Source organism: Oryctolagus cuniculus, chromosome 4 (genome assembly GCF_051225735.1).
Source record: "Oryctolagus cuniculus isolate XC-2025 breed Fujian yellow rabbit chromosome 4, ASM5122573v1, whole genome shotgun sequence".
In the NCBI taxonomy this organism is placed as follows: domain Eukaryota; kingdom Metazoa; phylum Chordata; class Mammalia; order Lagomorpha; family Leporidae; genus Oryctolagus; species Oryctolagus cuniculus.
The window spans coordinates 79,495,821-79,506,419 of NC_142870.1; positions in this window are offsets into that span (position 1 = coordinate 79,495,821).

Below are 10,599 nucleotides of genomic sequence, written 5' to 3' on the forward strand. Positions count from 1 at the left end.
GCAGCTTTACCCACTGCGCCACAGCACCGGCCCCCCAAATCAGATGCTTGAATATAGCAAAGAGAACCTGGGGCATCAGTGTAGAGGCTGATCAGCCCCTGGAATTGGGGACAGGATGCTCTGGTGTGTTCAGTTGGGGAAGGTGAACTCTGGCAGTGATGAGCAAGCGAGAGCCAAGAGTGCAGGAGAACAGCCAGAGCAGGTGTGGATTGGGTCCCAGAGGGGCCTGGCCATCGGAGTGATGCTGTTGGTTGGAGCAGGTCTAAGGAGAGGTAAGAAGGAAACCAGGGTCAACCTCTGTGTGCAGGAGTTCTCAAGGTCAGAAGAGACCTGGGCGTCGGAGGAAGGCGGGGCAGAGGTTTTTAAAATGAACCGCAGAGTGTGCATCTGGGCTGCAAAGGCACTGCTGTCTTGGGCCCCTCTGCAGGGAATGCCTGCTTGGCCAGGGGTGTGGAGCCACAGCCCAGAGCACAGGAGGCCCCAGGAGACCCGCAGGCTCAAGCCCCTCCCCGCCAGCCCAGTCCCCCTTTGGCCTCAGTTGCCCTTCCAAACTGCATTCTTCAATCCCCCGGGGCCACTTTTTAGAGGACTATTTCTATTTTAGACATAAGAATATTTGGATATTAGGGGCTAGCATTGTGGTACAGCAGGTTAAGTTAGTGTTTGTGATGCCAGCATCCCTTATCAGAGTACTTATTTGAGTCCCAGCTGCTCCACTTCAGATCCAGCTCCCTGTTAATGTGCCTGAGAAAGCAGAAGACCCAAGTCCTTGGGCCCCTGCCACCCACATGGGTGACCAGGATGGAGCTCCTGGCTCCTGGCTTCTGCCTGGCCCACACCTAACCATTGTGGCCATTTGGGGAATGAACCAATGGATGGATAACTTCTCTCTCTCTCTCTCTCTCTCTCTCTCTCTCTCTGTCTCTTTTGCTCTCTCTCGCTCTTGCTCTTGCTCTCACTCTGCTTTTCAAATAAATAAGTAAATTTCAAAAAAGTAAATCTGAATGTTAATATTTTAGACAATTCAAATATACTTACAGGGGAGGGAATTTGGTGTAGCAGTTAAGATACCACTGGGGACACCTGCATCTCACATCCAAGTGCCTAGGTTTGAGTCCTGGCTCTACTTCTTTTTTGTTATTTTTTTTTTTAAGATTTATTTTATTTATTTGAAAGAGTTACAGAGAGAGGGAGAGACAGAGAAAGAAATCTTCCATCCACTGGTTCAGGTTCACTCCCCAAACAGCCACAATGGCTGAAGCTAAGCCAATATGAAGCCAGGAGCCAGGAGCTTCTTCGGGTCTCCCACATGGTTCAGGGGCCCAAGCACTTGGACTGTCTTCCACTGCTTTCCCAGACACATTAGCAGGGAGCTGGATTGGAAGTGGAGCAGCCAGGACTCCAACTGGCGCCCATATGTGATGCCAGTTGCTGTAGGCCAGGGCTTTAACGCACTGCATCACAGCGCCAACCCCAGCTCTACTTCTGATTCCAGCTTCCTGCCTGGGAGGCAGCAAGTGATGGCTCATGTTCTTGCGTCCCTGCCACCCACATGGATGACCCAGATTGAGTTCCTGGCTCCTGGCTTCAGTTTGTCCTAGACCTGGCTTTTGTAGGGGAGTGAACCAATGGATGGAAGATCTGTGCCTGTCTCTGTTTCTCTGTCTTTCAAGTAAATAAGTAAATAAATAAGTAAATATATAATTAAAAAAATAGTTGTAGAAGTAGGTACTAGTAATACTCCCTACGTCAAAATACCTTCCCCCACACTGCTTAAAATTCCACTATCAGATAGTCATGCTTTGGGATAACAGCCATTTGCTAAAAATGAATACAGAAAATTTAGAGCCAGAAAGTAGATTAGTGGTTGCCTAGGTCTGGGGAAGAAGAGGAATGGGAGTGACAGCTCATGGTACAAGATTTCTTTTGGGAGTGATGAAAATGTTCTGAAATTAGATTATGGTGGTGATTGCACAACTCTGTAAATACACTAAAAACCATTGAATTACACACTTTAACTGAGTGAACTGTATGGTATGTAAATTATATTTCAATAAAGTAGTTGAAAACTGAATGCAGATTACCCCAGGGAGGCTGAAGGACTTGTGGCAGGACTGTCTGTCATGAGCAAGTCCTTGTGATGAGTTTAACGAGCAGGCCTCCCCCTCGGGTGCCCAGCCAGGGTTGGGGGCACTAGGAGAATGGATGCTTGTGGTCTAGGACAAGGGGCATGAGGAAAGGGGAGCCCCTGGGACCACAGAATACTCCTGGGGTGAATGAAGCCATGTAACAGGGACACTAAGTAGAAGAGGGTGTGGGCACCAGCGTGCAGGAAGGAACAAGGCAGGAATGAAACCCACTGGGGAATAAGAGATCAACAATGAGCTTTTCCCACCGCACAGGTGTGCTGGGCAGAGCTCTGCCTACACTGAGTTCTTCAAAAGGATGTGGGGCAAAAGGAACTTCGTTTCCACCCCTGAAGGTGTCATAGTTTGAGTCTTACCAAACCGACTGACAATAGATAAATCCGCAGGAGAAAAGGCATAGGGATTTAGGAGTCAAACAAAGTCTGAAAGCCGAAAGAAGTGTTGGTCAGAGGGTCGCAGCCCTCTTCCTGGGCAGACCCAAGTGCAGGCTGTATGAGATTCTTAGAAGCGGAGTAAAGATTCCAGGGGCAGTGAAAGGGCCTGCAACAAAACGCACCTGGGCTCTGAGTGTGGGGCCCACCATGCTCACTCTTCCTGCTGGCAGATCCGGCCTCTCAGTGGGCAGAGAACCCAGAAGTGTGAGAGAGGGACAAGACATAGGAGAGGAGCTGGGAGAAGGTCGGAGACACACTGGTTCCTTTAGCATGCCAGTGCCCCATGCTTGCTTTGGGGTTTCCTCTGCGGAGCCCTATCAAGGACAACAAGGGTCATCTCACTCCCCTAATTAGGTAGATGCGGTCCGCAAAGTGTACCAACATCCCCCGGACATTTGCACTTTGAGAGCAAGCCCCATGCTCCTTCCAAGAGAACTATTACTCATTTTCCCCAAGCCACAGGGTACCTACCAGGTAGAGCACAGCTGTCTTCAGTGTTGGCCATCTGTGGGGGGTTAGAACCATTGTCTTAGCCACCAGGCACACACGTCTGGGAAGCCTGGAGCCTGGCGCACACCAGCCAGTCCACACTGGTGGCTCTGAAGAAGCTAGGACATCAGCCCTTTCACTCCTGACCCCTGGCTACCTGCACTTCCGAAATCAAGGGTGATAGACTTGCAGTTAGCCACCTGGAAAACTGGGTCTGGGAGTTTTCCAAACCCCATCCTTACCTCTAAACCCTTGGGCGGCAAGGAACAGAAAATATTGGAAGAGCTCAGATTGGAGCTGAGGTGGAAATGGCTGGTAACAGCTCGAGCTGCCTCTCTCCCAGGTGTTGACATTTGCATTTTAATGGAGGCGGTGAGTGCCTCCAGCTACAGGAGTGACTAATATGTTCTTTGAATTGCTTCGGAGGTAGGTGGGAGACCCTTTGTGGCTCAGGGCCTTTTCACATCCCTCTAGGCACATCACCAGGGCTGCACCACAGGACTCTGAGACCCATACCCTATGCTTTGTCTTTGTTCCTCTTCTAGATTTTGCTTTCTTCCTTGCATCCCTTTTTCCTAAAAGTCCAGGATCTTCCCCGTGAGTCATTTATTCTTTCAACACACATTCACTGATTACCCACTTGGAGCAGAGAACTGAGCCGAGCACCAGGGTGGGGGTGTGGTGAAGCCCAAGATGTCACATGTGAGGACCTCACAGAGCTAGAGAACCAACAGTGCAGTGTCGGCAGGGATGGGCCGTGCGGCCCATGACCGGTACTTCTTGGAAACTCCAAACAGCTGGCAGATCCATAGGAGAAAACTATCCTCATAGGTTGCCATGAGCAAGAAGGTTCTGGCGGGGGTGGGGATGGGTGAGAAGGGGCCTTCTAGTATGCATAGGAGTTGGGCATGCAGACATTGGATTCAGAACATTTCACTAAGCACCAAAGGCCACATGTGTGACCCTGTTTATATGAAATGACCCAAAGAAACAAATCTACAGAAACAAAGTAGATCAGTGTTTGCCTGGGGTCTGAGAGGCTTGGGGATGGGAAAGGGAATAATTGCTAATGAATTCAGTGGGGTGGTGAGAACTCTTCTAGGGGGCCAGAACTGGGGCATAGTGGGTTAAGCCAGCACGTGCAGTGCCAGCATCCCATAGGGGTACTGGTTCTAATCCCGGCTGCTCCACTTCCAATCCAGTTCCCTGCTAATGTGCCTGGGAAAGGAGCAGAAAATGGCCCAAGTCCCTGGGCCCCTGCCACTCACATGGGAGGCCTGGAAGCACCTCGTGGCTTTAGCCTGGTCCAGCCCTGCCCGTTGCGACCATTTGGGGAGTGAAGCAGTGGATGGAAGATCTCTCTCTCTCTCCTCTTTGTCTCTCAAACTCTGCCTTTCAAATAAATAAATAATCTTAAAAACAAATTCTAAGATTATGGTGATGGTTCCACAACTGTGTAAATAAATCAAAACCATGAATTACACACTTTGAATGGGCATACTTCATGGTATGTAAATTGCATCTAAGTAAAATTGTTTTAAAAATAGAAGGAAAAATTTGGGGTTCAAAACCACCATTCCTTCTTGACGTGGCTTCACAGTTATAGAAGGAATGTTCTTAGTCTTTTCCTATATGAAGGCCTGTTTTTACAGTAAAAAATTTTCAAGAATCTCAATATGGTATATGTCTTAGCCTATTTTATGTGTTATAACAGAATACCTGAGATGGTAATTTATGAAGGAAAGAGGTTTCTTTTCACTCATATTTTGTTTTTTAATTTTAAGGTAGAGTGACAGAGAGAGAGAGAACATGTTCCCATTTGCTGATTTATTCCCTACATGTCTGCAGCACCCAAGGATGGGCCAGGCCAAAGCCAGGAGCCCAGAACTCCATCTGGATCTCTCAGGTGGGTGGCAGGGGCCCATCAAAAGCTGCCTTCCCAGATGCATTAGCAGAGCAGCCAAGATTGGAACTGGCACTCTGTTGTGGGGTGCCAGAGTCACAAGAGGCAGCTAACCCGCCGCACCACAATGCTGGGCCCTGGGCTCCGATTTCCGGAGGTTTGGAAGTCTGAGAGCATGGCACTGGCACCTGACCAGCTTCTGGTGAGGGTCTTGTGCTGCTTCAGCTCACAGTGGAAAACAGAAGGGCAGGCGGGCACATGCAGAGGAGAGGAGAGGAGGCCAGCCTCCCACAGCTGCCAACCCGTTTCTTCAAGGGAAGCACTCATTCAGCTGTGAGGACTCCAGCCGCATGAGTCAAACACTGCTGCACTGAAGGACTAAGCTTCCAACACATGAACCTTTGAGGGGCATACTCAAGCCATAGTGGTGTTTTTGATTTGTGTGTGTGTGCGCGCGTGTGTGCATGTAGTAGCTTAAAAAGTTTTTAATGGTAAGAGGCTATTATAAGTTTAGTAATTAATTTAAATGAGTATAGTTTATCAATCCCAATAGTATCTGCAAATGTTAGAAAAATGCTCCTGTATTTGTGGGAAAGGCCGTCTCTTAATGCCTTTATATAGGGCTTATTGGCCCTGCTTCCAGATCTCCTTCGGGTCCTCAGTCCACAAGTTTATTTATTTATATTTTTAAGATTTATTTATTTGAAAGGTAGAGTTACAGAGAGACAGAGGCAAGGCAGAAAGAGAAAGAGAGAGATCTATCCACTGGTTCACTCCCCAAATGGCTGCAACAGCCAGACCTGGGCTGATCCAAAGGCAGGAGCTTCCTCCAGCTATCCCACGTGGGTGCAGGTGTCCAGGAACATTAGCAGGGAGCTGGATTGGAAGTGGAGCAGCCAGGACTACTCGAACAGGCACCCATATGGGATGCCGACACTGCAAGTGGCAGCTTTACCCTATACACCACAGCTCTGGTCCCACTCCACAAGTTTAGAATCCTGGTCCATCCTCAACCAAGGTATTTGGTTCAGTTTGGTAAGGAGAATGCTGGTGGGTGAGAGCCTGTGAGCAAAAAATCTGATCCAGACTCCCTCCCAGGCCATTTTTGCCACTTGAAACTACTCAGCCAAAATGGCACCCTTGCTTCTCCCAAACCAGATGGGCTTTGCTGAGAGCAGACCCAGCACGGACGCCAGCCAGAGCTGTGCTGTTGGCAGACACTCATCTCTAGCAAATGTAATTAAAGGCAGCAGCAAGTAAGTGCCTATTAATTTTTCATTAGAAAAGTCAGAGGCAACCTTCTTGGAAGGCAGCATCGTTGGACTTGGGGCTTGGAAGTGAAAGCCAGGCTTCTCCCGAGGTGGACCGAGCCCCTTCCCTGAGTGCATGCACAGTGAGTGCATGGGAGCCACAGAGCCAGAAAGCAGTGCCCCTGTGCTCTCCAGAGGGCAACTTGTCCCTCCCCCTTCCCCAGTTACCCTAATGGCTAACCACACAAGTCACTCACTGGGCCGGACCCTGTACTATATATTAGATGGCTCCAGTGGGTTTCCCCAAACTGTGCTTGCACACCATTTTATAGTTTAAACCCTCATTTAAATGTCAACTACTCGAAGCTCTTCATTGTGACTCCTTTTGAAAAGAGAACCCAGGAGCTGGTGTTGTGGCGTAGTAGGTAAAGCTGCCACCTGTGACGTCAGCATCCCATATGGGCACCAGTTTGAGTCCCAGCTGCTCCACTTCCAATCCAGCTCCCTGCTAATGGCCTGGAAAAGGCAGCAAAAGATGGCCCAAGTGCTTGGGCCCCTGCGCCCATGTGGGAGTCCAGGATGGAGTTCCTGACTCCTGGCTTTGGCTTGGCCCAGTCCCGGCTGTTGTGGACATCTAGGGAGTGCATCGGCTGATGGACAATCTCTCTCCCTCTCTGCTCTCCTTCTCGTGCTGTAACTCTTTCAAATAAATAAATCTTTAAAAAAAAAAAAACAGAAAAGAAAAAAGCCAGTTTTGTTTCCCCTAACACTCTGTATGTTGTGAAAAGGCAAGAATAAGACAATGTATTTCTTCCCCACCTGGCTGTCTCTGTCTTCCAGACAATTCCAAAGCCGCCTTCTCCTTGAACAGCTTTTAAAGACTGCTTGTCTGCTCTCTTGTGAAAGCACTATATGAACACAAGGTATTGTTAGTATTTTCTCTCTTTGAGTAATTCTAGAAAGCCCAGCCTCAGGATTTCACAATCTGTCACTGTCCCCTGGTGCCCCAGCCTGTTGCCAGGGAGAGAGATTATCCGGGTTTGGGGAAGGTCAGCCAGCCCCAGCACGGTCTCTACCACAGCTTGGCTCGCAGTCCCTGGCCACAGAGTCGCAGGCGGTGGCCGCTGCAGGGAGAAACAACACTTAGCACCAGGCAGGCCCCCCACGCCTGCAGGAGGACGCTGTGGCACTGCAGGCAGACTGCAGCCTGTGAGAATCTTAACCCAGCCAGTGCCTCTGAGAACCAGAGACCTCCTCTGCCTGGCACTGGAGGCCGTGCTTGGAACACAGCGGAGACGAAAGAGCAGATCTCCCAGACGACTGGAAGAGCTGGTACCCACGCAGCCCAGACAAGAACACACGGATCACAGGCCTCTACAAATGCATGCAGGAGCCTGCGACCCAGAGACACAATGCATCCCGTGGTAACCTTGAAAATGAACATTTGGGTTTATGAAGAAGGAATTGATGAGCTTGTTCTTGTTATGAATGCCTCCCATTTTGTGTAAGGGTGAATGTTTTCATAAGGACTTTCAGAGATGCATTGTTGCATAGCAGGTTAAGCCCCCACTAGGGATGCCAGCATCAATACTTGTTTGAGTCCTGACTCCTCTGCTTCTGATCCAGCTTCCTGCAGGTGCACCTGGAAAGGCAGCAGGTGATGGCCCAAGTACTTAGGTCCCTGCCACCCACATAGGAGACCTATATGGAGTCCCGAGTTTCTGGCTTCAGTCTGAGCCAGCCCCAGCTGTTGCAGGTATTTGGGAGTGAAGCAGCAAATGGAAGATACATCTCTCTCTCTCTCTCTCTCTAATCTCTCTGTTACTCAAAACAAAACCTAGAAAGGAAAGGACCTTTACATCGTTGTCTTGTTCCCCTAAGAAGTCGTCATGGGAGGTAGGAGAGCATCGTTATCCTTGCTGGGGGCTGCAGTTCAGAGAGGTGAAGTGACTGCCAGAGCTCACACAGCTGGAAAGTGGCATAGCAAGAGGAGAGCCTCCAGGTACCGTGACTGAGCAAAGTGCTCTTCCCTTAAAGCACCTCTGCGTTGGGTGGAAAGACTGTTCTGTCATTGGGTGGGAAGCCTCTGTAAGGGGGACCAGGGAGGAAGGGAACAGCAAGGTGAGCTGGTGCCATCAGTCCTGTCCGCCCACAGGGACCCAGAATTCACTCAGCTTCCACTGCCTCTTCTTAACTCACATTGCCTGTGGCTTACAAAACAAACACTTTGAAATTCTCTCTTCCTTCCTTCCTTCCTTCCTTCCTTCCTTCCTTCCTTCCTTCCTTCCTTCCTTCCTTCCTTCCTTCCCTCCTTCCTTTCTCTCTCTCTTTCTTTCTTTCTCTCTCTTTTCTTTTTCTCTCTATTTTTTTATCTTTCTATTTCCTTCAATATTTATATATTTATTTGAAAGTCAGAGTTACAGAGAAAGAGGGAGAAGCAGACAGAGAGGGCCAGCACCGTGGCGCAACAGGTTAACACCCTGGCCTGAAGCGCCAGCAACCCATATGGGCGTCGGTTCAAATCCCAGCTGCTCCACTTCCAATCCAGCTCTGCTATGGCCTGGGAAAGCAGTAGAAGATGGCCCAAGTCCTTGGGTCCCTGCACCTATATGGGAGACCTGAAGAAAGCTCCTGGCTCCTGGCTTCGGATGGGTGCAGCTCTGGCCATTGCGGCCAATTGGGGAGTGAGCCATCTGATGGAATACCTCTCCCTCTCTCTGCCTCTCTCTCTCTCTCTCTGCCTCTCCTCTCTCTGTGTAACTCTTTCAAATAAATAAATAAGTCTAAAAAAAAAAAAAGAAAGAAAGAAACAGAGCGAGAGAGAGAAAGATCATCCATCTGCTTGTTCACTCCCCAGATGGCCAGGCTGAAGCCAGGAGCCAGGAGCTTTTTCCAGGCCCCTACTTCCTAAGTGGAATTCCTGGTTCCTGCATGTGGCCTGGACCAGCCCTAGCCATTGCAACCACTTAGGGAGTGAACCATCAGATGGAAAGTTCTGTGTGTGTGTGTGTGTGTGTGTGTGTGTTTATCTCTGTTGCTCTGTCTTTCAAATAATTTTTTTAATGAAAAGTTTCCTGAGCTTTGCTATATACCATCCACACAAAAAATTAGCTCAAAAAAATTTTGAAGCCATCATCATGCATAGCATTCTTAAAAATTTTGATGTTCATTTACTTGAAAGGCAGAGAAAGAGAGAAAGAGATTTTCCATCCACTGGTTTACCTCCAAAATGCCTGAGGCAGCCAAGTCTTAGCCAGGGGCTAGGAACTCCATCCAGATCTCTCATGTGGGTGGCAGGGGCCCAAACACTTGAGCCGTCACCACTGCCTCATAGGATGTATTAGCAGGGAGCTGGATTGAAAGGGGAGTAGCTGGGATTTGAACCAGGCACTCCGATATGGGATGAAGATGTCACAAGCAGCATCTTCACTCATGGTACCACAATACCTACCCCAAATCAAAATTTTCGTGGACCTGTATGTAAAACCTAAAACAGTCTTCTAGAAGAGAATGTAGGAGGAAAAATCTTTGTAATCTTGGCTTAGACAAAGATTTCTTTGATAGAACACCAAAAGCACAGTTTATTATTTTTCAAATAAAAATTTTTATGTTACACTCCATTAAAATTAAGTATTGTTCTTGAGCACATTGTAAATGAATGAAAAGACAGCCGCAGACTATGGGAAATGACTTGCAGATCACGTTTTTGATAAAAACTTTGCATGTAGATTCTATGCAGAACTCTACAAACTCAAGAATGAGAAAACAAGCCAACAATAATGGGCAACAGATTTTAACAGACATTTCACCAGACATAACTGATGATATACAGATACCACAGAAGGATATGAAAAGATGCTCAACATCATTAGTCCTTAGGGGAAAACAAATTAAAATGCAATGAGATGTCACTGACACCGTTAGGGTGGCTAAAATTTAAGAGTGGCAGTATCAAGTGTTGGACAGAAGACAGAGCAGCTGGAACTCCCATGCACTGCTGGGGGATGGAAAATGGCACAACCACTTTGGGAAACAGAGTGACAATTCTTTTTTATTTTTAAAGAATTGTTTATTTGTTTGTTTGTTTGAACAACAGAGCGACAGAGAATCTGCTTATTCACCCTCCAAATGGCCACAACAGCTAGAGCTGGGCCAGGCTGAATCCAGGAACCAGGGTTTCTATCCAGGTCCCCTGTGTGGGTGGCAGGAACTCAAGTACTTGAATCATTATCTGCTGCTTCCCAGGTGCATTAACAGAGAGCTGGGTTGGATGCAGAGCAGCCGGGACCTGAACATGCACTCTAGTATGGGACGTAGGTACCTCAAGCAGCAGCTTGGCCCTCTGGGCTATGACACCTGACCTCTTAGCAGTTTCT